General features: G+C 38.5%; 1 protein-coding gene and 1 non-coding gene across 2 annotated transcripts in view; one reads left to right on the forward strand and one right to left on the reverse strand.

The window, feature by feature from the left end:
* Positions 1 to 26,603, forward strand: part of WDFY2 (WD repeat and FYVE domain containing 2) — a 190,610-nt gene that overhangs the window by 33,168 nt on the left and 130,839 nt on the right. The gene's annotated exons all lie outside the window — the stretch shown is intronic.
* Positions 21,298 to 21,401, reverse strand: LOC148093721 (U6 spliceosomal RNA). Its single transcript, XR_015714203.1, has one exon. It is a non-coding gene; the product is annotated as a U6 spliceosomal RNA (small nuclear RNA).

Consider the following 26,603-nt stretch of genomic DNA (forward strand, 5'->3'; position numbering starts at 1 on the left):
GCAGATCTTCCTTACAAGCCCTTTCCCAGTATAGAAATGGGCCTGGGTGGTGGGGAGGAGACTAAAATAAATAAAATTAGTCTGATGCAGATAATGCTCATTTTAAACATGCAAAGTTTTGATTCTAACATTTCCTCTCCCTCCCTGTTCCTCACTAAGATGGCATTTGGGTAAGGTGGGGTGGAGGGATACAGGAGTGGATAGACCCCCCCTGGTGACCTCCAGATCCTTTATGGCTCTGCCCTGAGCAGCTGCTCTGGCCTGGTGCCTGGTGCCTGGATTGCTGAGGGGTGACCTTCCTTCCTGGAGTTACTGCTGAAAACTCTTGCTGGTAGAACTCGTGTTATGCTCGGTCATGTCTGGTGGTGCTCCTGGCTGGTTCCACTTTACTTTGACTTTGGGGCATATCTGCCCTCTGGGTCTCTGCCATATCCATCATCCAGCCACACAGCTTCCAGTGTTCTGTCGACCACTGGCTCTCTCTAGGTGGTCTCAGATAAGCTGTAACAGTTTACAGGTTTCTAATTCTGAACCTGGTAGAGGCAGATGCCTTCTGTAAAATGAAAATTAACCAGTAGGGATTTGGGGATAGCATTCATATATTTGTTCATTTATTAAACATTTGCTAACAATATGGCCACTACTGTGCTGGGTTGTGAGCTAAACACAGATCATACAGTTCTATTCTCCAAGAGCTCATTGTTCAGTCAAGGAAGCAGGTAAGTAAACAGTTATAGTAGAGAAGGGTGATTGTATATAGTCCAAACTGGGACAATTTTAAAGGTAAAGGTACAATTAAAAATGATTTAAGATGGTAAATTTTATGTTATGTGTTTTTCCTACAGTATACAAAGAAGTGAAGATAGGTGCCATTAATGTTTGGGCCAGGACAACAGACATCAATCAGGGCAGTTTTGGGCAAACCAGATGAGTGGACAAGTTGTACTAGAAAGATGACAGGGAGCCAGGAGGCAGAGACAGAGCAGAGAGAATGACAGGGTGGTGAAAGTAAGTGCCTTACTTTCTTCATCTCTCAAATGGGGATGATTATAGCACCTATTTCATAGGGGTTGTTAGGAGGATTCAGTGAGTCAATTCAAATTCCTGGAATATTGCCTAAGAGTGTATTGTTGTTTTAAATCTCCTCACTCATTTTTCAGTAGTCACCTGTGGTTTTCCTTCATTGTAGATCTTCAGATTTTTTAATATATTTTTTACACAATAGCCTCTCAACAGATGTTTGTGGTTTAATCTTTCAGACCTCATCATACTCTCATCAGTGAAAACCACTCATCTCTCCAGCACACCACATGTCAGAATACACATTTAGTGAACATTTGGAAGTTACATTATTTCCAGCCTTTTCTCATTTCCTCTAGAAATTCTGGGTATTCTCTGGTTCCTGTCCTCCCAATTTTGTGGTTGTTTTTATCTTTTCACAACAGGCAGTTACTATAGGCAACTCTTTTTAAAGGAATGGGTCCTTTCTTAATTTAAAGAAATAATTTCTTTACTGTCCCCTCTCCCCCCAAGCTTTTAAAATAAAAGGGGCATTATAAAGAGACATAATTAAATGATTGTGTTCCTACTGTCACCCAATATTGCTTTCAAGAGCTGATTCTGAAGTGATTGAACCCTGTTTTGAGATAATGTGATAAAGGATGAAGGATTAGAGGAAAGATCAGGTTGGGAGAAACCATTATACAGTGAATTTGATTCATTTCATTAGAGGGCTACTCCAGGCACACATTTAGTTGGGATAGCTATGGACATATTACTGCCGGATTCTGATAGAATTCGCTAAAAGCTGGAGTTCAGATTTCATCCCAGATACTCTCTCAGGCCTCGTCTAAGTACTTATAGTTCTGGTAGCCTGAGCCATCATTCTTGCATGGTTGTGACTCCTGATTTGCTTTTCCTGGTTCCACTCATGACTGGAAGCGCAAGAATCTTATGTGTGGGGATTTCTATGTGGCTGCATTAGGCTGCTTTCTCTCTGTACTTTAATTTAGCATGTGTTCAACAAATACTGGTTGAGTTCTTGACTTTGTATCAGGCACTATTCTAGGCAGGAGATAATATTAGTAAAGAAAACAAAGATCCTTACCTCTGTGGAGCTTATATTCTGGGGAGAAATGAACAATAATAATAAAAGGTAAGTAAAGAGTGTGTTACAAGGTGGAAAAAAACAGAGCAGGGTGAAAGGACTTGGGAATACAGATACGGGGTAGGGAGGAAGTGGAATTTCCACTTTCTAAAAAGGAATGGCCAGGGTAGTTCTCACTGAGAAGGTGATATTTGAATCAGGATCGGAAGGGTGAGGGATTAGCCATGGGACTATCTGGGCCTGAATTTTCTTGGCAGAGGGAATAGCTGCTGCATAGGCCCTATGGCAGGAATGTCCCTCATGTTCAGCAGGGAGGCAGGGTGGCTAGGAGGACAGTTCTAGGAGATGAGGTCATGGGGGATGGCATAGGATGAAAGATTGTGTTATAGGCCATTATGAAGATGGTGATTTTTATTTTGGTAAAACAGGAGCCACTGCAGAGTGTTGAGCAGAGGAGTGATGAGATTTACCTTTTTAATAGTATCAACTGACTGTTGTGTGAGAGTCAACTAGGTGCAGGGTTAGGGTGAGTGAGGACAGAAGCTGGAATGTCATTTGGGAGGTCATGGCAGTAGGAGAAGTGATGGTGGCTTTGACCAGGATGATGGTGGCAGAGGCAGTGAGAGGTGGTAGGGTACCTGTCATGGGTACCTATAATTTCATAATTCAAACTTAGTGGTTTGTGGTCAAGTATATTCTGATTAAACAGCACTTTAGCCACATACATTTCTGGTATTGGTATGATGATTTCCTCTATTAAGCACGCATGTGTGTAGCATTTGTTCATGTAAAAGTTTGGGGTGCAAACTTTTCATGTTTCTTGAGTTTAATTTTGCTTTAAAGCTGGAAAGAATGTAGCTATCCTTTAGCTCTGGTTGTGTAATAAAAAAGAAAATGTGTATCTTTACATATTAAAAGTAATAATTCTTTTTAAAAAGTAGTTTTTAGCCCTGGCCTGTTTCGCTCAATGGTTAGAGCATCAGCCCACACATTGAGGGGTGGTGGGTTCAATCCCCGGTCAAGGGCACGTACCTGGGTTGCAGGTTCAATCCCTGTCCTGATTGGGGCTCATGTGGGAGGCAACCAATTGATGTGTCTCTCACATCAGTGTTTCTCTCTCTCTGCCTCTCCCCCCCCCCACGTACTCTAAAAAAATCAATGGAAAAAATGTCCTCGGTTAAGGATTAACAAAAAAATAAAATAAATAGATATTGATAATATACGAAGCAAAATTCCTCCATCCTTCCCTATGGCAACCGCTACCAAAATTTGGTACTTATCCGTAATGAGTCAATAAAAATATGCCTCAATTCGGAAGGTTCCAGAAGTTCAGTACAAAAATGGCAGTCATTTATAGAATTAGTACTTCTGGACTTGAGAACTAAGCAAAAATATTACTGAGGCCAACTAAAATCATGTGGAATTCAGCCAAGATTAGCCGGCTCAGAGTGCAGGCAGCCCTGGCTGAGGGCCAGATGCTGACAGCGCAGGGATGAGATGCAGCCAGGACTTCGAAAAGGAAACTGATCTTGAGGAAGGGAGTTTTCACCTGATGTAGCATTTAATACTTAGCACTGCAGTGAGTTACATCTGTTTGATTGTTTTAATATTGTCAAACATTGTTCATAGGTTTATGAATAAAACTGGTAAGAATTTTTAGTGAAGTCTTCAGTGACAGCTGGGTGACCCAGAGCCCTTGGCTGCCATACCTGTGCCTCACAGTGAGGATCTGAGGGAGGACAGATGCTGAAGGGGAATTCATGTTTTAGAATTTCACATGAAATTTTGAACTCCTAAGTAAGTGAGGGCATGAGGCCCCAGTTTGTTTTTAGAACATAAATTCTTCAATAAGCCCTAGATCTTTTCTTGTTTTTATACATTTGTGGCGGCATTTGCATAGTAGAGGGAAGACAGGATTTGGAGTGGGACAGGTCTGGTTCAGATTCCAGCTTTCCATCCTATTACTGGTAAGGCCTGAACAAGTTAACCGCCTCCAAGCCTCAGTTTTCTTCTCTGTACAAAAGTTTTTTTTATATCTACTTGCTAGAGGGGTTGTAAGGATCATACCAGGCTACATACACAGAGTTATAGGAAGCATTATCTGTCATGCGGGGCTCATTAAATTGCTCCTTCCTCTTTCTCCACCACTGGTTCAAACCATTAATTTTGATTGATGATTAACATCATAGATGTTTATAGTTTGTTTCATTTTGTATAATGAAGTATATTACATTTCATAATTTATATGATTAATGTGGCAGGGCCTAAAACAAAATGAAGCAAACTTAGCACACATTTTTATTTCAGTGAATTTTTTGTTTACAATTTGGTGTTTACAAATTCTTCTCTTTAATGTCTCATGTCACATTACTAAAGACAATAACAAAATAACCAAAAAGGCAGAGATTCATTTCCATTCCTTGCAGACATAGAAGAAGAGGCAGGATGACCTAATAGACGCCACTTACCTGCTTTACTCTGCATGTCATGTTTAACTGAATGGAATTTTCTTACTTGAGGATTTGTAATGTCTGAAAAGGGCCTTAGAAACTGATTGACCAGCATTTAAAAAATAGGATCATAAGTAAAGATGAAGCAGCAGGATAAATTCTTGCAGTGTTTAGACATCTTCTGAAGACATCTTTCTGTGCTCAGTGGAGCATTTGTGTTCATAACTGACCCATTTTGACGGTTTTAAACTGTGCATTGACAGTTTCCTTGTATATGAAATGAAGAGTTTGACTAGATTATTTCTCAGGTGTCCTTCAGTTTAAAATTGAAATTCTGAATTCCGAATTTTTAGTTTTAAGCTATTGAGAAGACAGTCTTGGAATATGCCTCTGAAATTAGAAAGTAAGTGATACTCTACAGGTGGGAAGCCCCTTAAGCTGTTCTGACTACCGCATAACGAGGAAGGTTAACAGAAGCAAGTCACTGGAGCACACCAAGTGGATAGTGTAGGTTTCTCCTAGCTGGCTTTGGTCTCTATTAAACATTCATTTTCGTCTACATTATATTTAGGAGTACTGGTGGTTATTGGTATTAATTAAATATCTAAAAGAATTTGAGCCCTTGGAAATTAATGCAATATAGCCATGAATGTATTTTAATATCTTAATGAAATATGATATATGAAAAAAGAATGTTATTGGGGTAAATTGTACTTAAGTTTCCCAGTTAATGTGATTTTGGGAAAGGCTCTTGAATAATTAAAGCTTCAAGATCCTCACTGCAAAATGCTCTATTTTTATTTTAGTATATTTATATTTAAGGTTGTAGTCAATAGTAATGAAATAAAGCCATGTGAAAAGGAACTATTAAGTACTATAAAGTAACTGTTATACCCTACATAAAATGATAATCATTAACATCCTGATTATTTTACACTAAACTGTTGTGCTGCGTGTAGTGGAGAATTAGAAAACTCAGACATGTAGCCAGTCAGTTTGAAAGAATTCTAATTGGAAAACAAGGAGAAAAAGTGCCTATGTCATTATGGCCAAGGGATAATTGGGCTTCTTTCTTCAGCAGCACTTCTCTTTTAGTTTTTTGATATATGTGTATATATATTTTTTCAGTTTATACATGTATTACATTTTTTTAAAAAGTAGGGTAACTACCAAAAAATATATGAAATAGGAGGTAAGAAGCCGCTCATGATCTCATTTCAGAGCAACCACTATTAACAAATTTCCTTTAACTCTTTTTCTCTGATTTTAGTAAAGATCATTTTATACATACAATCTTTTAAACCCTGTATTCGCCTAACATAATGTCCCTCACACACTGAAAGTGATGGGGGAAATATGAAGCCTGGGCCACATATGTATTTGAGCTTCTGAATCAAGCTGCAAGTGCCTGCCTTGTAGTCCGTTTGTTTAAATCAAGCCCTTTTTGTTTGAGTTCCTTTAGTTGGGTTTCTTATATTTGCAGCCCAAATCATGCTAAACTGAGAAAACTGTCTTGAATTTATCAATTCCTCCCATGTATGATTTCATACTTTAAAACGTGAATGTAGAATAAATTACTACGAGTGGAATTTCTGGGTTAAAGATTATATACTTTATTAAGTTTTTGACCCCTGAGGATTTCATTTATTTTCTTGCCAGTTCATCATGAGACTTTAAAACAATTTTTTTTACTTCAATGAGTTTTTTAGTGTTTTAAAATGATAAAGTTCCGCCTGGCTGGGCGTGGCTCAGCGGTTGAGCATCGACCTAGGATCCAGGCGATCAGGGTTCGATTCCTCGTCAGGGCACATCCCCGGGTTGCGGGCTCGATCAATGACTCTCTCATCATTGATGTTTCTATCTCTCTCTCTCCCTCTCCTTTCCTCTCTCTGAAATCAATAAAGATATATATATTAACAAATATATATATAAAAGATAAAGCTCCTTTCCTTTCCTTCTTCAGAATATTTGCTTCACTACAGTGCCTACAGTGTTATTTCTTTCTTTATATGAACTATTTTTTTTGAGCATCTACTCTATGCCTGATACTTCTGCATACATTACCTCATTTAATACCCAGGAGGTAAGTGGTATTTTGCTCTTTTCAGCCAGTTTGTGTTTTGTTTTTAATTTTTTTAATAGGGGTACTTGACCCATTAGTAATCACTGAATGTTTGGTCTTACCCTTGGCGTCTTGTGTTAGGTTTTCAAGTTATTATGCTTTCTTACTGTTTACCTTTTTCTGAGTTTTGTCTTAAATTTTCTTTAAATTTCTTTGTGACTTGGAAGTTAAATATGTCTAATTTTTGTTCTAATTTAACATTTGAACTTATTGGAGCAGTAGCTGTGGAGTTCCCCTAAACTATATGAGCTTCAGCACATTCTTTCCTTCCTTCTCTTTACTGCCTAAATTTTGTTGAAATAATTAGAAATGTTTGGTCATACATTTTTTTTAACATTTTGCTTTTTCAAGTGTTCTTGCTGAATGTTTTATACTTCTCTATATCTATACTTTCAAATATCTTCTAGTTTCTTGAGTTCTTTATTCTAATTTATTTTTTAATTGATTGTATGTCCCCCTTTCTTCAGAATACTTTTCCAGAAAGAATATGTAGAAAGTACATTTTTATCCTTCTACATCTATTAATGTTTCATTTGCTTTATAATCATGATAATTACAGTATTGATAATTTAGTTAAATTTGGAATTCTTATTAGGTCATAGTCTTTCCTCTTCAGAGTCCTATAAACCTTACTCCACAGTCTTTTAGTAGTTAGTGGGGCAGATGAGAAGCCTGATGTCCATCTCATTCATATTCCTTTTTCTTTTTAAATCTTGGTGGAGGTTCATATATCTTTTGATTTTTTTTTTTTTTTTTCTCCTCCTTGACATTCATAAATTTTGGGATGTGTGGATCTTTTATGATTAGTTATGCCAAGCTCTGAGTGAATAATTTCAGTTTGAAAAACTAATTTTTAAGTTCTTTCTCCCCATTATTTACTTAATTAATATTTCTCCTTTACTAACTATTTCTCCCTTCTGTTTCATTTTCTCTTTCTGAAATTCCTGTTATATACATATTGACCTTCTGGATCGCTTGTTCAGATTTTATCTTTTTCACTGATAATTTCCAGTTTTTTATTATTTTCCCGTGAGTTCTGGGAGATTTCATTGAGCACCAATGTTCTGCAGGAGCCAGTCTGCATTTCACTGCCTCCGTTCTTTAGGCTACCAGTTTCACTTTTTGCCTTCAGATACTATTTCTTGTTACTCCCTTTTCACCTTTCCTTGAAGTAATGTTTGTTATCAGTGATTCACTATCATTTTGAAGCTTACTGAAAATGTAATTTTTACAATGTGTAAGCTTTTCTTGTTTCTTGCTGTTATTCAGATTATTCCATGTCTCTTAAAATATGAGTCTCTTCTCCTGTCTAGTTTGCTCGCTTGTCTGCTTGCTTATCTGCCCAAGTGAGGTCTAGCTGTTCAGTACGGGGAACTGAAATATGCTTCGTCAGAGAATGTGTAGATCGTTGTTCAGTTCTTTTCATTACAGGCAAAAATAGGGAAAAAGTTAGATTTATTGTAATTTGTTATCAACAGCTTAGCATTCTAATAGTTCGTGTAGGGTAGAGATGGAGCTGTAGGCAGTGGGAGACAGCTGCAGGGCAGAGTTCCCTTTTGTTGTGGAACAGTCTCTCTTTTGTGTTGCCTTGGCAGCTCTGGGCCTACTGGAGTAGTTTCCCTTCCCCTTGAATAGCTGGCTGGCCTGGCATCCAGGCAGAAACTCCAGCATGGCTCTTTGTCCAGCACTGCCTTGCTTCCAGCCTCCACGCCTATCCAGAAGCTGTCTGCAGGCTCTGAAGATGAGTTCCTGGTGGACTTGGCCCCTCTCTGTATAGTGGAGTGATTAAGAGTTTAAAGTTGGAGGCTGATAGCCACTGTGTTCCAATCCTGGCTTTGCTGCTACTAGCTGTGTAACATTGGGTATGTTGTTTAACCCTCTGAGCACCAGTTTACTCTTGTGTATAATAATGTTGAAATTTATTAACAGCTTAAGGCACTTAGTAGGGTGTCTAGCTCTCAATAATTAATGAATAGCAGCAGTTTTATTGTCAAAGTTTTGGGAACTGGCTGCTGATTGGGTTCTCCATTCACTACACTCCTTTCTAAACCATCTCCTGCTCACTCTCCTCAAGGGTTCTGGTTTGTGGATGGGGCCCTTGTGGAGTGGTCAGTTGGTGGTGAAGAATTTTCTCTATCAAGTTAGTTGGGTTGATTTAGCAAGGAATGATGAGGAAAAAGAGTGGCCATATGATCATATTGGTTCTAGGACTCACATATAATTCTTTAAACCACTGACAGTTATTTTAATAAATTGTATCAGGTAAGGGTCCACTTTTTGGGAACTAACTAATTAGCACTGGTTATTATATAATTCATCTTTCCTTTACTATTTGTAATAAATTTTTAGTATGTTAATTAGTATATATGCTTGAGTTTCTGGGCTTTTAGTTCTGTTCCATTGGTCAGTGTGTTTAATTTAGTACAGTTCCATGATATTTTAGTCTTTCTTAAGTAGCAAGAATAATTGTTCAGCACACAAGGTTTGGAGACAGACTTCCTTGGTTTGAATTCTGGCTTCTTTAATGCCTGAGAGATTAGGTAAATTTCTTAATTTCTCTGGCCTTCAGTTTTATCACCTTGAAAATGGGCATAGTGATAATGCCAATCTATAGGACCCATGTGAAGATTAAATCATAATTCTCATGAAGTAATTAAAACTGAGCTTGGCTTAGTGTAAGTGCTAAATAATTACTATTATTACATCTTAAAATCTCTTTCCATATGTAACACAGACATTTGTTTTTGAGTCTAGCTTCCAAAACTGGAGATCACAAAACTAGATCCTCCTTTGTGAACTTCTTTTTCCCTTATTTTCCAGGAGATTCATGGCTTTAATTCTATAGACAATACCACCACGAACTATTAGTGTAGTCTTGCAAAGCCCTGGAGCTGTGGTTTTGAGGGAAAGTGGATGGAAACCTGCTGTGGTCTCTGTGAGGGCCCGGATCCCATTTTTACTCTTTGTGTTTCTAGTACTAGCCCTGGTTTGTGGTAAATACTCAATACATGCTTTTCAAAGTGAAGAAAAAGTAATATCTTAAGCCTTTTAATAATAAAGATGTTAAGATATCACGAAGCCAGGTTGGGGTCAATTAAACTTTTGTAACTTTACAGTACCTTAAGTATATGATTTTTCTCACATAGTACCAAGAAATAACTTTAGTAGAGCAAGGAGAATGTTTTTGCTAAAATGTTTATGTACTACTGATCAAAGCAATGAAACGGGTTTCATCTGCACTGACAAAGCTCAGAGTTGGAGAAGGTAGGGAGATAGACATAGCTGCCCCACAAGGAAGCCCTAATCCTTTGAAGTGGCATAAGACTTGAGAGAAATCATAAGTGATCATAATTTTCCTTGCTAGCTGGTGAGGAGCAGCAGTTTTGTGTAACTGAGAGAATTTCACAGAGCAACATGTTTTTTTGTTTCTGTACCCCTGGGCATATTAGAAATGATCAAATCCAGACCTAACAAATGCACTGTGCAAGGTGCTCTACATGCCTGTAAGCCATTTTCTGTGGTTCCTGTCTTCTAAGTAATGAGAATTTCACCTGGCTTCCTCCATTTCACCCTTTGTCCTAATGGTCTGATTTAGTTCTCTCTCTGAGCAGTCAGACAACTTCAGAAATAGTATAGTGGTGACCAAAACGTAGACTTCACAGTCAGGCTGGGTAACTCCTGGTTCTTCCTCTCACCGGCTTGGGGACCACAGGCAGGTTATCGTCGCATATTGCAGGTCTTCACTTCTAAAATGAAAATGAACACAGGATTCCCTCTTGGAACTTTAGTGAGGATTAAATGAAGGCAAGCAGGTGTCTTCTATAACAAGCACTCAGTATGTTGTCTCAGTCAGTTTGTGCTGCAATAACAAATTACTGCAGACTGAATGGTTTTCTCACAGTCCTGCTGACTAAAGTCTGAGATTGAGGTGCCAGCATGGTGGTTCCTTTGTGAGCCCCTCTTTCTGATTTACAGATGGCTGTCTTCTCATTCCTCACATGGTGGGGAGAGAGATCGAGATCATCTCTGGTGTTTCTTCTTATAAGAGCACTAATCCCATTCAAGAGAGCTCCACCTTCATTACCTAGTCACCCCTGTAAGGCCCCACCTCCTAACACCATTCCACCGGCGGTTAGGATTTCAACATACAAATTTTTGGGAACACATAAACATTCAGTCCTTTATAGTTGCTATTATTCTTTCTACTATTATTTAACTTTCTCAGCTAATAGAAGGAAAAATGGAAGCTTTACTGTAATCATGCCATCACTCTCCATTTCTCTTCTGGTGTTGCCATATTTGGGCAGTGGGTGCCAGAGTGGCACTTCCTTCTCAGATTCTTCATATACTTTATTTTGGTTTCACTCTTCTATTTGAAAAGAACTTATGTATTTATTTATTGTTGACAGTGTTACAGATGTCCCCCATTCCTCCCCCACACCCTTTGCACCCCTTCATCCAGCCCCTGCCCCACCCCAGGCCTTCCCTACTCTGTTGTCTGTGTTCATGGGTTATGCATATATGCATATATGTTCTTTGGTTACTCTCCTCCCTCCTCCCCCAGGTCTGACATTCTGTTCCAAGCATCTGTTGGCTTCACTCTTAATGTAAGGGATGCTCACCCGAAGTTTTCTTCATCTTTTTTACAATGTGCTGGATGCCAACACTTTGTCTTCCTTTATATATCAGAAGGTTAGACAATGTATATTGGACAGTTGGAAATATTCTTAAAAGATTTTGGCCTTTTCTGATTTTCCTCATTTTTAGGTCAATGTGTCAATGAGCTTCAGCTACCTGCTGTAGCTCACATTCATGCATGCATACTTGCACTCATACATTGGCAAACACACTCTGATTTGTAAGCATACTTTAAACTAAAAAATTCCCTATTTTACAATGATCTTAGTTATCTTGGCCATGGTTTACTGGTTATCAAAACAGACCTTTAGGACATGATCAGTAGAACTTGGAAAGTGCCAGTCTTAGCTCAGAGGTCAAAGAGGCAATTGACCTTGACTCATTTAGGCAAGGATGGAAAACAGCCAGTTCTTTGGCTTTGTGTTCTTTTCAACACAGAAAGTAAAATTGCAACAATTAAAAGGACTCACAAGACTTCACAAAGTATACTTACATGATTAAGGCTTAGGAAAGACAAGCATACAATATAGCAAGAGAAAGAGAGCACAGAGGCAACTTTACATTATTTAAATTATTCTCTGACTATATTTTGGTGAATTTTGTATGCCCAAGTAAGTGTAAGTCATCACAGTTCTCAGAATTTTTAAATAGGTTGATGTAAATGACTAGAGTGATTGAGCATCTGGGCAGTGTAGACCCTCAAAGACTAAGAGAAACTCATTAAAATGAGATCAGAGAGTTAATCTATCTTCATACTTTTAAGTACCCATTCAGGAAAAGCTATGATATATGAGTCAGAAAACGCTGATTTTGTTCATTTTATTACATATGTAATACCTTGGAGAATGCTGGCTAGTAGAAATATTGGGTACTTCTAAACTTTTTGGACTTTTACATTTGCAGGAATTAATTCGATACTGCTGCATATTATGTAGAGCAATAACTTACATATCATGATTGCTTTACAGAATGGCTTTTGGTGGAGGGGCTATGTGGTATGTCAGCCTTAGCTCAAGATTCTTATAAGTTTAATAACTTTTTTGCAAGTAATGAATTCCTGAATAGAATATTAGAAAATAATTTAGTTTCAGCCATTATTTTTACCTGACTTCCCCCACAAAAACATAAATGACTGTTGACTGATTAGCAGAAGGTTTCATTTCTCTGGCTTCTCTGTGCATTGGATGCATTTATATGTAAGCTTTTCTGTTGGTATGGCTTAAATCAAGCATACTTTCCAAGGGAGGTCAAGATACAGTGAATTATTTATGGTAATACACTTTTCTTCATCCAACATATAAAGAATTTTTGCTATTGTAGGTTCATCTACACTTTGTTACACCATGTTTATCTGTTCTCTAGAAATAAAGAATGTTTCATCTATGAGCTATTTATTAATACCAGCAGAGGATATTAAACCAATTCAGATTGCTAAATGGGTGACAAAAGTGTTTAGTACTTTTGTGAATTAATATCCACTACTATTTCTTTATTTGTAAACTCTGTTCTTCCAAAGGAGGCTATTGCTTCCTGTAACATCCAGCTATATACAGTTATTGGTCTGAGTCAAGACCTCAAGGTTAAAACAAAAATTTATAGTGGACAATTTCAAACATCTGTAACACGCAAAAATAACAATGTACACATCACCTAGCTTCAGTGATCATCCTTTTGCCAATCTTGTTTCAAATATCTTCCCACCCCATTTTTTGTTGGGAGGGGTGCTGGGATTTACTCTAAATGAATTTTAGTTTATTATGTTATTTCACCTGTTAATACTATAGTAAATATCTATAAATGATAACTCGTTCTGCATTCCTTAATGCCATTGTCACACAGAATTAAATTAACAATAATTTTCTTAATATTATCATCATCACAGTCTAGTTAGCTCATCTTGGAGAGGAAATGACTAACTTTGACCTGATCTGGGCTAATTTCCTTGTCACTGGTGGCCTTCATTGAATCTTTAAGGTCTCCTTGAAGTTGAGCTCTTCTAGAAGATTGGATTTGCTTTTGCTTTTAACCAATTGCCTGAGGACATTATAAATCTAGGGCCACTTAAAATTAAATTCTCCACATGAGGCTTTTCAGATGACACAAGTAGATCAAATTTATACTTAATTTTTCATGAGGGTCAGCTTGTGGAGAACAGCTTGATTTAAAAAAATTTCCCACTTTTTATCCAGACAAGTTTCCTTGCTGTTCCATTTCTGCGTGGGAGGATATATTTCTTACACACTCTTACATGAAGGGTGTAGTCTTTGGGATCCCAGTTTAAATAGAGTATTTTATTAGATAGGCTCTAGGAAGGACTTTCCCCCTATATCCCATGCTCACTGTGGCATTTAAAATGAATTCAAGAATTCCAGGATCCATAAAAAACTCTTAAGGTTAAAAACTTCAGCGGTAAAAACTGTTAAAAATCCCTTGTTACTTAGAGTTTTGGGGATCTGCAGATCACTCACTTTCAAGTAAGTTGACAGTGTTTTAAAATGACAATAAGAAGAAAACCAAATTCTACTAAATCCTACCTAACATTTTTTGATTGTTTTAATCCAGAAGGTCTGTCACACTGCTGGAAATCCATGATATTTTAAATTTCTCTTGAAAAAAGTGATTTGACTTTGTGAGGCCTTTCGTTGTTTGTAAAATATGGGCTAGTAGCATCTGTTACAATCTGCCTTCATCATCAGTTTGGTTCTCCAGACTGGAAATGTTGTAGCTACCTTAGGGTCTTTCTCCTTCTCTTGATTCCTTCTTAGAAACATATCTAGGATTTGGTTCTTCCTCTTTATTCCCCTGCCACTACTGTATTCTAACATGTTGATCACTATAGTAGGCTCTCGACTGGTCTTTCAGCCTTTAATTTTTCTCCTGTCTAATCCATGTTGTTTCCTACTGCCAAATTAATATTTTGAAAACATCCGCTTTCATTATGTAACCTTGCCCACTTACACATGATTCAGAAACTCTCCTTTGTTCCTTTTTTCATAGGATATCAAGTCTAATTCCTCCAAACTCTTAAGTTCAAGTTGGATTTGAATGCTGTGCATGGGTACCCTGCTGCCTTCACCCTGCTGCAGTGGACAAGTGAATTCCTTTTACACATTCTCAGGGCCAGTCTGTTGATAGCCATCTTCTAATTGCTGCATCTTTGGCAGCTCTGTAAAGACTGCAGTTTTAGAGAGATAGTCATCTGCTGTTTCTTTCCTTTTACAATTAAAAAAAATTTTTCTTTTTTTTATTGTGATAAAATAGACATAACATAAATTTTACCATTTTAACCATTTTTTAAATGTACAATTCAGTGGCATTAAGTATATTCACAATGTTGTGCACCATCACCATTATCCAGTTCCCAAACATAAACTCCATCCATGCCCATTAAACATTAACTCCCTTTTCTCCCCTCCCTGCAGCTCTTTTGTGTTTTTAAGGTGTAAAATTCTTGGGCATTTTGCTACATGTGACCACCCTGGAAAAGAGCAGTTCATCAGTCTGCAGATTCAAAACAGTGGCAGCCAGGGGCATTCTCTGACTCACTGCTCTTCAGTCTTTTATTTCATTAAGTCCCTGTTGAGCATTTATCATGTGCCTGCCTGCTGTAGCAGGCTGTAGGAATATAGTGGTAAGTAGGCTGACACAAAGCGTGCCTTCCCACTGTGGATAGATCCAAGAACTATATTGAAATCTATATTGTTCCTCTAGTGATTCCGTACATGTTCCTCCTAATGGGCGATATTGATGAACACTCTCATATTGTTGAATTGCTCAGACTGACAGTTCAAGGCTTGTTACTCACATTTCTCTTTCCTGTGAGGGACTCTGGCTGAGGAACAGATGGCATTGCTGATGGTAATAACCAGGAACCCATCCATCCAGCCTCTGACCTTCTGGTGCATTCCTAGTGCTTCCCTATGGGTTATTCTTGAATACCAAGAATGTGTTTATTTTTCTCTTCTCTTTATTTCCCATTCCTTTTTTCCCTTTTATATATTTATATGACCTCTTCAAGCACTTCCTTTATGCTAAGTACCATATGTATGTAAAACAAAAATAGTGTAGGTATTAAATCAAAGATAGAAATACTCAAGATAAAAATTTTAAAAGTCTTCAAGGAATTCATCTCATGGGGAGGTGGACTTGCTAACTAGCATTGACAGCTGACATGACTGCCCTAATATATGCAAGATACAGTGTGATCCTGGAGCTTAATTTTGCCTGAGGAGTCCAGAGGCTTGTAGGGGAATTATGCTAATATGGGAGAGTAAATATGCAGGCAACACTGGTAAGAGGGTGAGAGTCTGGGAACTCTAAAACCCACAACTATGCAAGGACAGGAAGCTGTGATTAAATGGCTACTAAGAATTAAGTCACCAAGAAAACAATCTACAAAAACAAATCTCCAGTGTGAGGAAACTATTTGCAAACACAGAATAGTGCTTTTCAGTAATAAAACTTCTCAGAATAAGGCCTTGTGGGGGCTTTTCTCAAGACTCTTACTACTGACTGATAATGACAGCAATTTCTTGTATTTTGTATGTGTTTATAATTTCTCACCTAGCATATGGGTCCATTTAACTTCATTTTGAGACTTCATTTTATAGATTTAAAAAACAATGAAGACATTACCTCTTGGTTGTGATTTTTAAAATTCTAAATGATAAAGGCTTTCACAACCTTTGATTTGAGAGTAATGACCCTGTTGGTTAAAATGCCAAGGGGAGATCTGTGATTAGTACACTTGCAAATGAACAGAATGGTTGTTATTATTTTTAAAGCAGGAATGTCATTAAAAGCTCAAGGTGTTGAAATATAAAACAGCCACATGTCTTCTCCAGCCTCTGATTGCTAGGTTACTGCAGTTTTGAGAAAACAAATCCACGTGTCTATGATATGCAAAGTTGTGTAGGTCTGGTATAGTGGCGTTATTAATGCTTGGAACTGAGCTCTTGGCAGAATGGTATAGAAGCTGGGCAGCGCCCAGCGTGAGCCCCGGGATGTGAAACCCTGGCTGCCTTAATTCACTCTACACGGCAACTTCCTTCTATCCCTGGAGAAACTCTCAATACAGAGATACATGTTTACTACATGTGATCTGAATGCATGTGATAAGAATCTGGTAGGTTGTTCTTATTACAAATTATCATAGAGAAATGGGGCTTTTTAAAACATCTTTAATCTTTCAGATATGTTTTCCAAGAATTTCTGCAACATTCTCTGCACTAGGCGCATTACCCCCCCCCCTTTAAACAAGTTGCTGTAAAAACTACAAAAAGACATTGACATCCCATTGCTCAAAGTTTTCTATTAGTTTACAGATCCCTAGAGACTGCCTTCTGTTTGTATTGAGGTTGAAATGTGTGATATATTAGAAAGTATTCCCTGAAAATAGAGGGTCTTCAAAATACAGGTTTTACTGTCCAAACTCCTACCCCCACCCCCTTACTCCAGTGGTAGCAAAAATAACAATGGTCCCCTGGGAAATGAAACTGATTGCTATAGTAACTAATGAAGGTTGCATCAGTCTAGGGCCCATTTCTTAAAGCCTAGATTTCAACATAGGTAGACGCCCTGTCTTATTTTAATCGGTAACTTAGCAACCTGTGGTATACTGTTTGTCACCACTCCCAATTTTTTCTCTCAGAAAAATGACCTATATAGATAGTGGGGGTTTTTTGTTTTGTTGTTGTTTTTTTTTTAAAATATTGTGACCCTGTTTTTCTGTGAATCTGGTTCATTTCTTAGGTATGTTTATAATCACCTTATTTTCTGGCCCCAAAATTAGGACAACATGATACGCCTGAGAAATAAAGGATTTTTCTTCTCCTTCCTTGGTGTCCCACACTAAGGTCTTCACAGAGCTTTTTTATTCTACACCTTTTAAGTGTTGTTGTTATTCAGGGGTTTCTTTGGCCCTCTTTTAAAAATTCTTGTATTATTATTTATTAATTATTGTATTTTCTTTTTTATTATTTTTAAGATTTTTATTAAATTTATTGGGGTGATGTAGGTTAACCCTTTGCGGTCGTATTAAATTTGGACATGGGTGTCGTACTCGTTGGAATTAATTTCCATTGAAAGAGCAGTGATACATAACATGCAAGATTATGAAGGATAAACAAGATTTATGAACTGATACATGAATGGAGTTAAGATTCATAAGGTTCCTTGCTGTGGTGGCTGAGAGCAGACATACGACCGGAACGGTAAAAAAGCTTTGCTGGCTGAGAGTAGACAAAGGACCACAAAGGGTTAATACAATTAAATAGGTTTCAGGTCTACAGTTCTATAATATGTACATCATCTATATATTGTATTGTGTGTTCACCATCCCAAGTCAAGTCTCCTTCCACCACCATTTATCCCCGCTTTGCCCTCTTCTACCCCTCCTCACCCCCCTTTCCCTCTGGTAATCATTGTACTGCTTATTGTCTGTGTCTGTGAGGTTTTTGTTTTTGTTTTTGCTTAATCATTTCACCTTTTTCACCCATTCCCCCAACCCCCTTCCCTTCTTACAACTGTCAGTCTGTTTTCTGTATCTGTGAGTCTGTTTCTGTTTTATTTTGTTCATATAAGTGAAATCATATGGTATTTGTCTTTCTCTGACTGGATTATTTCACTTAGCATAACATATTATTTAGTTTACATGTCTTTGTGTGTTTTTCAGTTTTATTCCTTGTGATTGATTTCTAGTTTTATATCATTATGGTCAGAGAAATTGTTTGATGTGATTTCAGTCTTCTTAAATTTATTGAGACTCCTTTTGTGCCTAATATGTGGTCTATCCAAGAAAATGTTCCATGTGCACTTGAAAAGAATGTATAGTCTGCTGCTTTGGGGTGAAATTTTCAGAAGATATCAATTAAATCCATCTGATCTAGTGTGTCATTTAAGGCTGCTGTTTCCTTGTTGACTTTCTGTCTGGAAGATCTATCCATCGATGTCAATGGGTGTTAAAATTCTCTACTATGACTGTATTACGGTCAATCTCTCTTTTTCTGTCCATCAAGATTTGCTTTACATATTTAGGTGTTCCTATGTTGGGTGCATAAATGTTTACAAAGGTTATGTCCTCTTGTTGGATTGCTCTTTTTTATCATTATGCAGTGTCCTTCTTTGTCTCTTACTATAGCCTCTGTTTTAAAGTCTATTTTGTCTGATACAAGTATTACTACCCCAGCTTTTTTTTTTTCCATTTTCATTTGCATGAAATATCTTTTCCCATCCCTTTACTTTTAGTCTGTGTGTATCTTTCGTTCTTATAGACAGCATATATATGGATCTTGTTTTTTTACCCATTCAACTACCCTATGTCTATTTTTTTGTTGTTGTTAATCCTCACCTGAGGACATTTTTCCCATTGATTTTTAGAGATAGTGGAAGGTTGGGGGAAGGGGGGAGAAAAGAACATTGATGTGAGAGAGACACATAGATTGGTTGCCTCCTGCAGGTGCCCAGACCAGGGCCGGGGATCGAACCTGCAACCTAGTTACATGCCCTTGACCAGGAATTGAACCTGCAACCCTTTGGTGCATGGGCCGATGCTCTAACTTAAAGGGAATTGGGGTGGAATGGGAGGTAGCATGGTAATACCATTCCCTTTCTTATTTCTTTAGCGCAATAATAGATGCTGGAGCTATGGAATTAAGGTTTTATAGTTCCTTCCCATCATATCACCCAGCACAGTGTAAAGATATTTTTGTGTCAGCCCAGCTGCTTTGTTTTCATTTCTGCACAAGGCCTCTGTGCAGATGTAATCAGAGAACTTCCTAACGGTGGACAGGGGGGAGGTGAGTGACCATAGAGAGGGATTTTTGATTTATCCTTTTGATCTGTCACGAACAGTGAACACCACTTTTGGACATGGTGTGGGGCTTGGCCCTGGGTAGATGTCAAGTATGATAAAGTGTAATTTCTTCTCTGATTTTATTTAGAGCTCAGTCAAAGAGCAAACCAGCACTGATCATAGTGGAGATTTGGTAAATGTTAGAATTTATCTAACATCTATTTTTACCTTGAAAAAAAGGGAAACATTTTTAGGTTTAAGGAATAATATTTAAGGCTAATTTTTTTTTTTTTTTTTTTTAATCCTCACCCGAGGATATTTTTTCTGTTGCTTTTTAGAGAGAGTGGAAGGGAGAGAGAGTGAAAGGGAGAGAGACAGAGACACATCTACTAGTTGCCTTCTGCTTGTGCCTGGGGCTAGAGCCTGCAACCAAGGTACATGCCCTTGGCTGGAATTGAACCCTGGACCCTTTAGTCTGTGGGCCAACACTCTAACCACTGAGCCAAATTGGTTAATATTTAAAAGTAATTTTTACTTATGTCCAACACAGAATAAGATTATGCTGTTTTCAAAATAGCCCAGCCACTGAACTGACTGAGGCCTTTTGGGGTGTACCTTGTCTTCCTGTTTTTGAGGTGAGCATTGCTTTTCTCTCCCAACTGCCCCAGTGTCTGTTTCTGCATAATGTTGAGAGCTTGGGGGAGAGGACGAAACAGGGGAGAAGAAAACAGGACACCTCAAGGTGGGCAGTGCAGTGTGTGTGGCCCTGTCAGCTTTGTGTGGGTTGAATGCAGTTGCCCTGCATTTCAGCATGGTCTTGCATTTGTCCTCTCCAATACACTGACCTCTGCTGGCTTAACTATGACTCTTAATCACAGCCGTTTTTTTTTTCTTAAATTTTTTTTTTCAAGGAAAAAGATTTTCACTCACTATTAAAAGCTTTTTGTTTTGCTTTTTAAATATAATTTTCAGAAATATTAATACTTACAGGCTTTGTATAGTGGAATTTGCATTTATTTGGACATCCCTAGCTATCCCCATTGTACATTTGACCTCTTGGATGCAGTACCTTTTTTCTTTTTAAAATTGCCATTGTACCCCTAAAGTTAAGGGAACAGATATTTCTATATAATTTTTTTATAGATTGTAAAATTTATCAGTTATCCTTAATGTTAGTGTAAGGAAGGTAGTATATATATTTTATTTATTTAAAAGAGATTCCTTATTCTTTATTTTTTTAAAGATTGATTTGAGAGAGAGGAACATCGGAGTAGGAACATTGATTGGTTGCCTCCTGCACGTGCCCCAACTGAATTTTCAACCCACAACCTGGATATGTGCCCTGACCAGGAATTGAACCCCCTACATGCTGGTGTACAGGATGATGCTCCAATCAACTGAGCCACACCGGCCAGGACGGAAGGTAGTATATTTAGTGAAGAGAATTTAAAATGTAACTAGTGAGCATCAGTAGTTAGGGCAAATTGCTTAAGCTTTCTGGGCCTTAGATTTTCGTCTCTAAAAGATGATTTCTGTTTCATAGGGCTATTTTAAGGATGAAATGTACATGCAAAATGTTTTAGGGGCTGTTATTTCTGTAGAAATATTTGTTACTATTATTAAAATTAAAAAAACTAATATTATCTCGCCATTCTTTTAACTTGTATAACTATTTAAAAAAGTCTTAAAGCAGCCCAGGCCGAGTGGCTGAGTTTGTTGAAGTGTCATCCCATACACCAAAAAGTGGCAGGTTCAATTCCTGGTCAGGGCACATACCTAGATTGTGGGTTCGATCCCTGATCCAGGGGAGGGGGGCATATGGAAGCAACCTAGTGATGTTTCTCACATCAAAGTTTCACTCTCTCTCTCTCTCCCTCCCTCCCTTCCTCTTTCTCTAAAAAAAAAACCAAAACATTGGAAACATCCTCAGGTGAGAATTAAAAAAAAAAAAAATTGTAAAACAAACCTGTACTAGCAATATTACCTGTACTTAAAAAAAAAAAATGATGGAACAACTACAACACAACAATCATTTACATTGGTAATCTGTTGAGATGGATTCAAAATAAAATAAAAATAAAAACATAATTTTCATTAGCAAATTTACTTTCCTCATAGTTGTTCATTGTGTTTATTTCAGAGGTCCATTTGTGTGTATTTGTATTAATCAAAACCAAACAAACAAACAAAAAATATGGAGTGCCTCATGAATTTGTGTGTCATCCTTGCGCAGGGGCAATGCTAATCTTTGTTTTGTTCCGATTGTAGTGTATGTATTGCAGAAATGAGCACAACGTGTACCTTTTTTACTGGGATTTTTAGAAACACTGTTACTAATATATATTTTAGTAACTAATATATATATACACACACACACACACACACACACAAATATATAGCTCAATTAATGTTTCTTTCTTCTTAGATTTAACCCATTGTTATTAATAATTATTCAAAGTGTATATACATTTTTTTAGGACACCCTGTATATAAGATATATCTATATATCTATATGTCTGTATATGTGTGTGTGTATATATATACATATATATATATCACAAATGTGTAATTATAGATAATTTGAGGGGCAGTTACAATGTGGGCTATGTGCACACAGTTGGTTACACTACTGTGATGTTAGGTGAATCAATGCTCGTGGTCTTTCAGATGCAGAAATTATAAGGTGATGTGTGTCATATGTATCATATATCATGTATATCATGCATGTCAGCTACATTGTGTATATCATAAGTCATATACACATGCACATACATATATGTGTGTGTGTGTGTATATATATATCTCGCCTTGTAATTTAACTGCTTTGAAGGAGTAAGAAGAGAATGAATTTTGTGTAGGCAGCCAGCAGTCTTTCCTACCTTGGACTAACACCGACTTTTATTCATCCAACAAATATTTTTCACATATTTCCATATTGCATGCACTCTGTCAGGCTCTGGGTAGATAATAGTGAACAAGAAAAGAATGTTCTTTATCATTATGCTTATTTTCTAGTGGGAGAATCAGAAAATAAACATGTTTACATGCATGTAGATCACATAACAGATTGTGGCCAGTATAAAAAAGGAAATAAATGAACTGGATAATGCCATCCCTCCAGAGTCAGCACTTCCTGAACCTTAAGCCCTTCCCCACATACATTAGATACTGTTCCTACATGGTCTTACATAGACATAAAATAGCTCTCAGCTCTTATCTCTCATCATTTTAACGACATGTTTACTTATCTGTCCACATGGAACGCCTGCACAATGCCTGGGGACATCACAAATGCTTCAGTACATGTTAAGGAAATGCATAAAGGAATGGATAAATAATTTATAGGATGCCTTTATAGATAGAGTATAAAATCCCTTACATCAAGGATTAAAATGTTCAATATGTTGACAAAGCAGGAAAGGTTTTGGAACTTGAACTTGAATTCTGCCATGCTACGGTTGATTGATTATTTTTTAAACAATAGTGATGATAATGACAATGATATTTGCTGGCAATTATTGAGTGCGTGCTATGTGCCAAGCACTGTGTCAAGAACCTTACATTTAACTTTCACAACTACTTCACATAATAGGTTCTAATTATAATTCTCATTGTTCATTAATTAGGAACTCTTGACTCACTCAAAAACACCTCCAGCACAAATATTCAAAATTGAACTAATGAATCTCACCCATAATCTGGTCTTTTTCTAGTGTTTCTCATCACAGTGGATGACAGCATTATCCATGTATTTGGAAAAACCCAAAACCTAAGGAAAGGTACTCCTTTCTTTCATCTCCTCTATCAGTTAACATGTATTCAGATCCTGGTAACAAAACCCACCTAACAGGCTTAAAGAAGAAGAAAGAAAATCATCTCACAAACAAGTCTAAAGTTAGTCTAAAGGTTGGTGGATCAGTGTTGTTATTGAGGCCAGGCTCTTCTTGGCTTTCATCTCTGCCATCTTCAATGTGTTGGCTTTTGTCAGGCTTGTCTCATGATTAAAAATGATTGCCTCAACTCTAGGCAAAGCCTATATTGATTCTTCTTTTTAAATTTCTAGTGTGCTGAAATTTGTAAAAACCACTTTAAAGTGTATAATTTATTTTGGTGTTTAGTACATGCATTCATAGTGTTTTGCAACCACCAGTTCTCTAGTTTCAAAACTTTTTCATCACCCCATAAGAACACCCCATTACCCATTAAGTAATCACTCCCCATCCACCCCTACCCTCATCCCTTGGCAACCTCTAAAACTGCTCTCTGTCCTTATGGATTTGTCAATTCAAGACATTTCATATTAAAGGAGTCATACAATATGTGATTTTTAAAAATCTGGCTTTTGCCCAGCCAGGCGTGGCTCAGTGGTTGAGCGTCGACCTAGGATCCAGGCGATCATGGTTCTATTCCCTGTCAGGGCACATGCCCAAGTTGTGGCCTCGATCAATGACTCTCTCATCATTGATGTTTCTATCTCCCTCTCTCCCTCTCCTTTCCTCTCTCTGAAATCAATAAAGATATATTAAAAAAAAAAAAAAAAAAAAAAGACTATAAAATCTGGCTTTTATTTAGCATAATGTTTTTGAGGTTAATCCAAATTATCATATATCAGTATTTCATTCTTTTGAATGGTCATATAGATAGATATATGACAATTTCTTCATTCATCTGCTGATAGGCATTTGGGTTGTTTCCACCTTTTGGCTATTGTAAATTGTGCTGCTATGAACATACATAAGCCTGTATGACTTATCTGTTTGAATACCTGTTTTCAGTTCTTTGGGGTATATATATATCTAGGAATGGAATTGGTGGTTTATGCGGTATTCCTTTTTTTGTTGTTGTTAATCCTTCCACAAGGACTTTTTTCCATTGATTTTTTTTTTTTTTTTTTTAATATATCTTTATTGATTTCAGAGAGAGGAAAGGAGAGGGAGAGAGGGAAATAGAAACATCAACGATTTGAGAGTCATTGATCGGCTGCAGCCCACAACCCGGGCATGTGCCCTGACCAGGAATCGAACCCCGATCGCCTGGATCCTAGGTCGACGCTCAACTGCTGAGCCACGCCCGGCCGGGCTCCACTGATTTTTTATTTTTATTATTTTTTTAAATTTATCCTTATTGTTGAGAGTATTAGAGGTGTCCTTTTTTTTCCCCCAATTGACCTCCTTCACTTCGCTCCCACCCCCTCCCCAGGCCTTCACCCCGTTATTGACTGTGTCCATGGGTTATGCATATATGCATATACCTTCTTTGGTTAATCTCTTCCCACCCTCCACCCCCCTTCCCTCTTTCCTCTGAAATATGATCGTCTGTTGCATGCGTCAATGTTTCTGGATCTATTTAGTTCATCAGATTCTTTTCTTCATTATCTTCTTCTTAAAGAAGACTCAACTTTCCCTGTAGTGCTGGTCTGGTGGTGATGAACTCCTTTAGCTTTTTCTTATGTGGGAAGCTCTTTATTTGACCTTCAATTCTAAATGATAGCTTTGCTGGGTAGAGCAATCTTGGTTGTAGTTCCATGTTTTTCATCACTTTGAATATTTCTTGCCACTCCGTTCTGGCCTGCAAAGTTTCTGTTGAGAAATCAGCTGACAGTCGTATGGGTGCTTCCTTGTAGGTAACGAACTGCTTTTCTCTTGCTGCTTTTAAGATTCTCTCTTTGTCTTTAACCTTTGGCATTTTAATTATGATGTGTCTTGCTGTGGGCCTCTTTGGGTTCCTCTTCTTTGGGACCCTGTGTGCTTCCTGGACTTGTAAGTCTATTTCTTTCCCCAGGTAGGGGAAGTTTTCTGTCATTATTTTTCAAATAGGTTTTCAATTTCTTGATCTCTTTCTTCCCCTGCTGGCACCCCAATAATACGGATGTTGGGCCTCTTGAAGTTGTCCCAGAGGCTCCCTGTTCTTATTTTTGGATTCTTTGTTCTTCTTGCTGTTCTAATTGGGTGTTTTTTGTTTCCTCATGTTCCAAATTGCTGCTTTGATTCTCAGCGTCCTCTACTCTACTGTGGATGCCCTGTAAATTATTCTTCATTTCAGTTCATCAATTTTCTCAGTTATTTTTGTAATAGTCTTACTAATATGGTTGAACATCCTAATAAACAAAATTCTGAACTCTGTATCTGTTAGCTTGCTTGGATCTATTTCATTTAGTTCCTCTTCTAGAGATTTCTTCTGTTCTTTCCTTTGTGACATGTTTCTTTACTTCCACATTTTGGCTGCTTCCAGGTGTTTGTTTCTATGTATTTGGTACAGTTGCTATGTTTCCTGGAATTTGTCGAGTAGCTTTGTGTTGTAGGTGTCCTGTAGGGTGCAGTGGCTCAGCCTCCCCAGTCGCCTGAGGTAGGCCTTCTAGGTGCTCCCTTGTGTGTGCTGTGCACACTGTCCTATTGTACTTGAGTCTTGGTTGCTGTTGGCGTCACTGGGAGGAATTGACCCCCATACGAGTGGGCTGTGAGGACCAGCTGCAACTACAGCCAAAGAGCTGCTGTGCTGGAGACACCCCTATGGAACAGGATTTACTTCAGTGGAGCTTTGGTGTTCACCAAGTGTGCCCCTTGAGTGTGTCACTCGTGGATGTGGTAGGGCTGTAATCCAGCGTGGTTGAGTCTGACCACCTGGTGCACATTCTCTGGGGCCTCCCCGGAGGTGCAAAGTCAGCCTCTGCCAGTTCCTTGCCCGGGGCCACCCAGCATGAGCTGTACCACAAACTGTAGTTGGCTGCCACTTGTGCTGGGCTTGGCATTGTCCAGGAGAGGCCAAGCTATGAACCAATGCAGGCTGCCACTAGTACCAGGCCTGGTGGTACTAGTACCAGTACCACTTATCGAGCTGTATGGGGCCCTGCTGCTTGTTTGAGAGATTTTAGGGAAGTCCTAAGCATAAGGCTGGAGAGACCACTTGCACAGAAAAGCCACTGGAAATGGCTTGGATGAGCTTGCAGGTATGGAGGGGTGGGGCCTCCAGGAATCACCAGGGCGGGGCCAAAGGTGTGTCAGGTGCTAGAGATTCAAATATAGTGCCTGCCTGCTGGCTGTGTGCAGGCAGGATTGGCCAAAGAAGCAATGGTCTCTGCCGGCTCTTCTATCTGGGAGAAAGCTGCCCCTCCACCTCTCGCCCCAATTTCAGGCAGGTTAGTTCCTCCCCAAGTGTCCCAGGTTTCTTTCAAGCTGCTGCCCAGCCCTGGGCCTCAGAGGGAGCACATCTGAGTCGGTGTGCGGGCCCTTTAAGAGGGGCTGCCTGGGACTCCCGCAGCCTCTGCGTCCCTTAGCCACAATCCCCACTGGTTTTCACAGCCCAAATTTGTGTGGACTTCTCTTCCCAGCCCTGGAGCCATGGGCTGGGGGCCTAATGTAAAGCTGGGACCCCTCGCTCCTCCGGGAAACCTCCAGCACCAAGTTATCCCCACCCAGGTTTAAACCGTGGCACCGGGTGTGGGCCCTTGGCGGAGTCTCCGAGATCCAGCCCCGATCCACCTGTGTCTCTGCCCCT

This window comes from Miniopterus natalensis, chromosome 2, assembly GCF_054644295.1.
Source record: "Miniopterus natalensis isolate mMinNat1 chromosome 2, mMinNat1.hap1, whole genome shotgun sequence".
In the NCBI taxonomy this organism is placed as follows: domain Eukaryota; kingdom Metazoa; phylum Chordata; class Mammalia; order Chiroptera; family Miniopteridae; genus Miniopterus; species Miniopterus natalensis.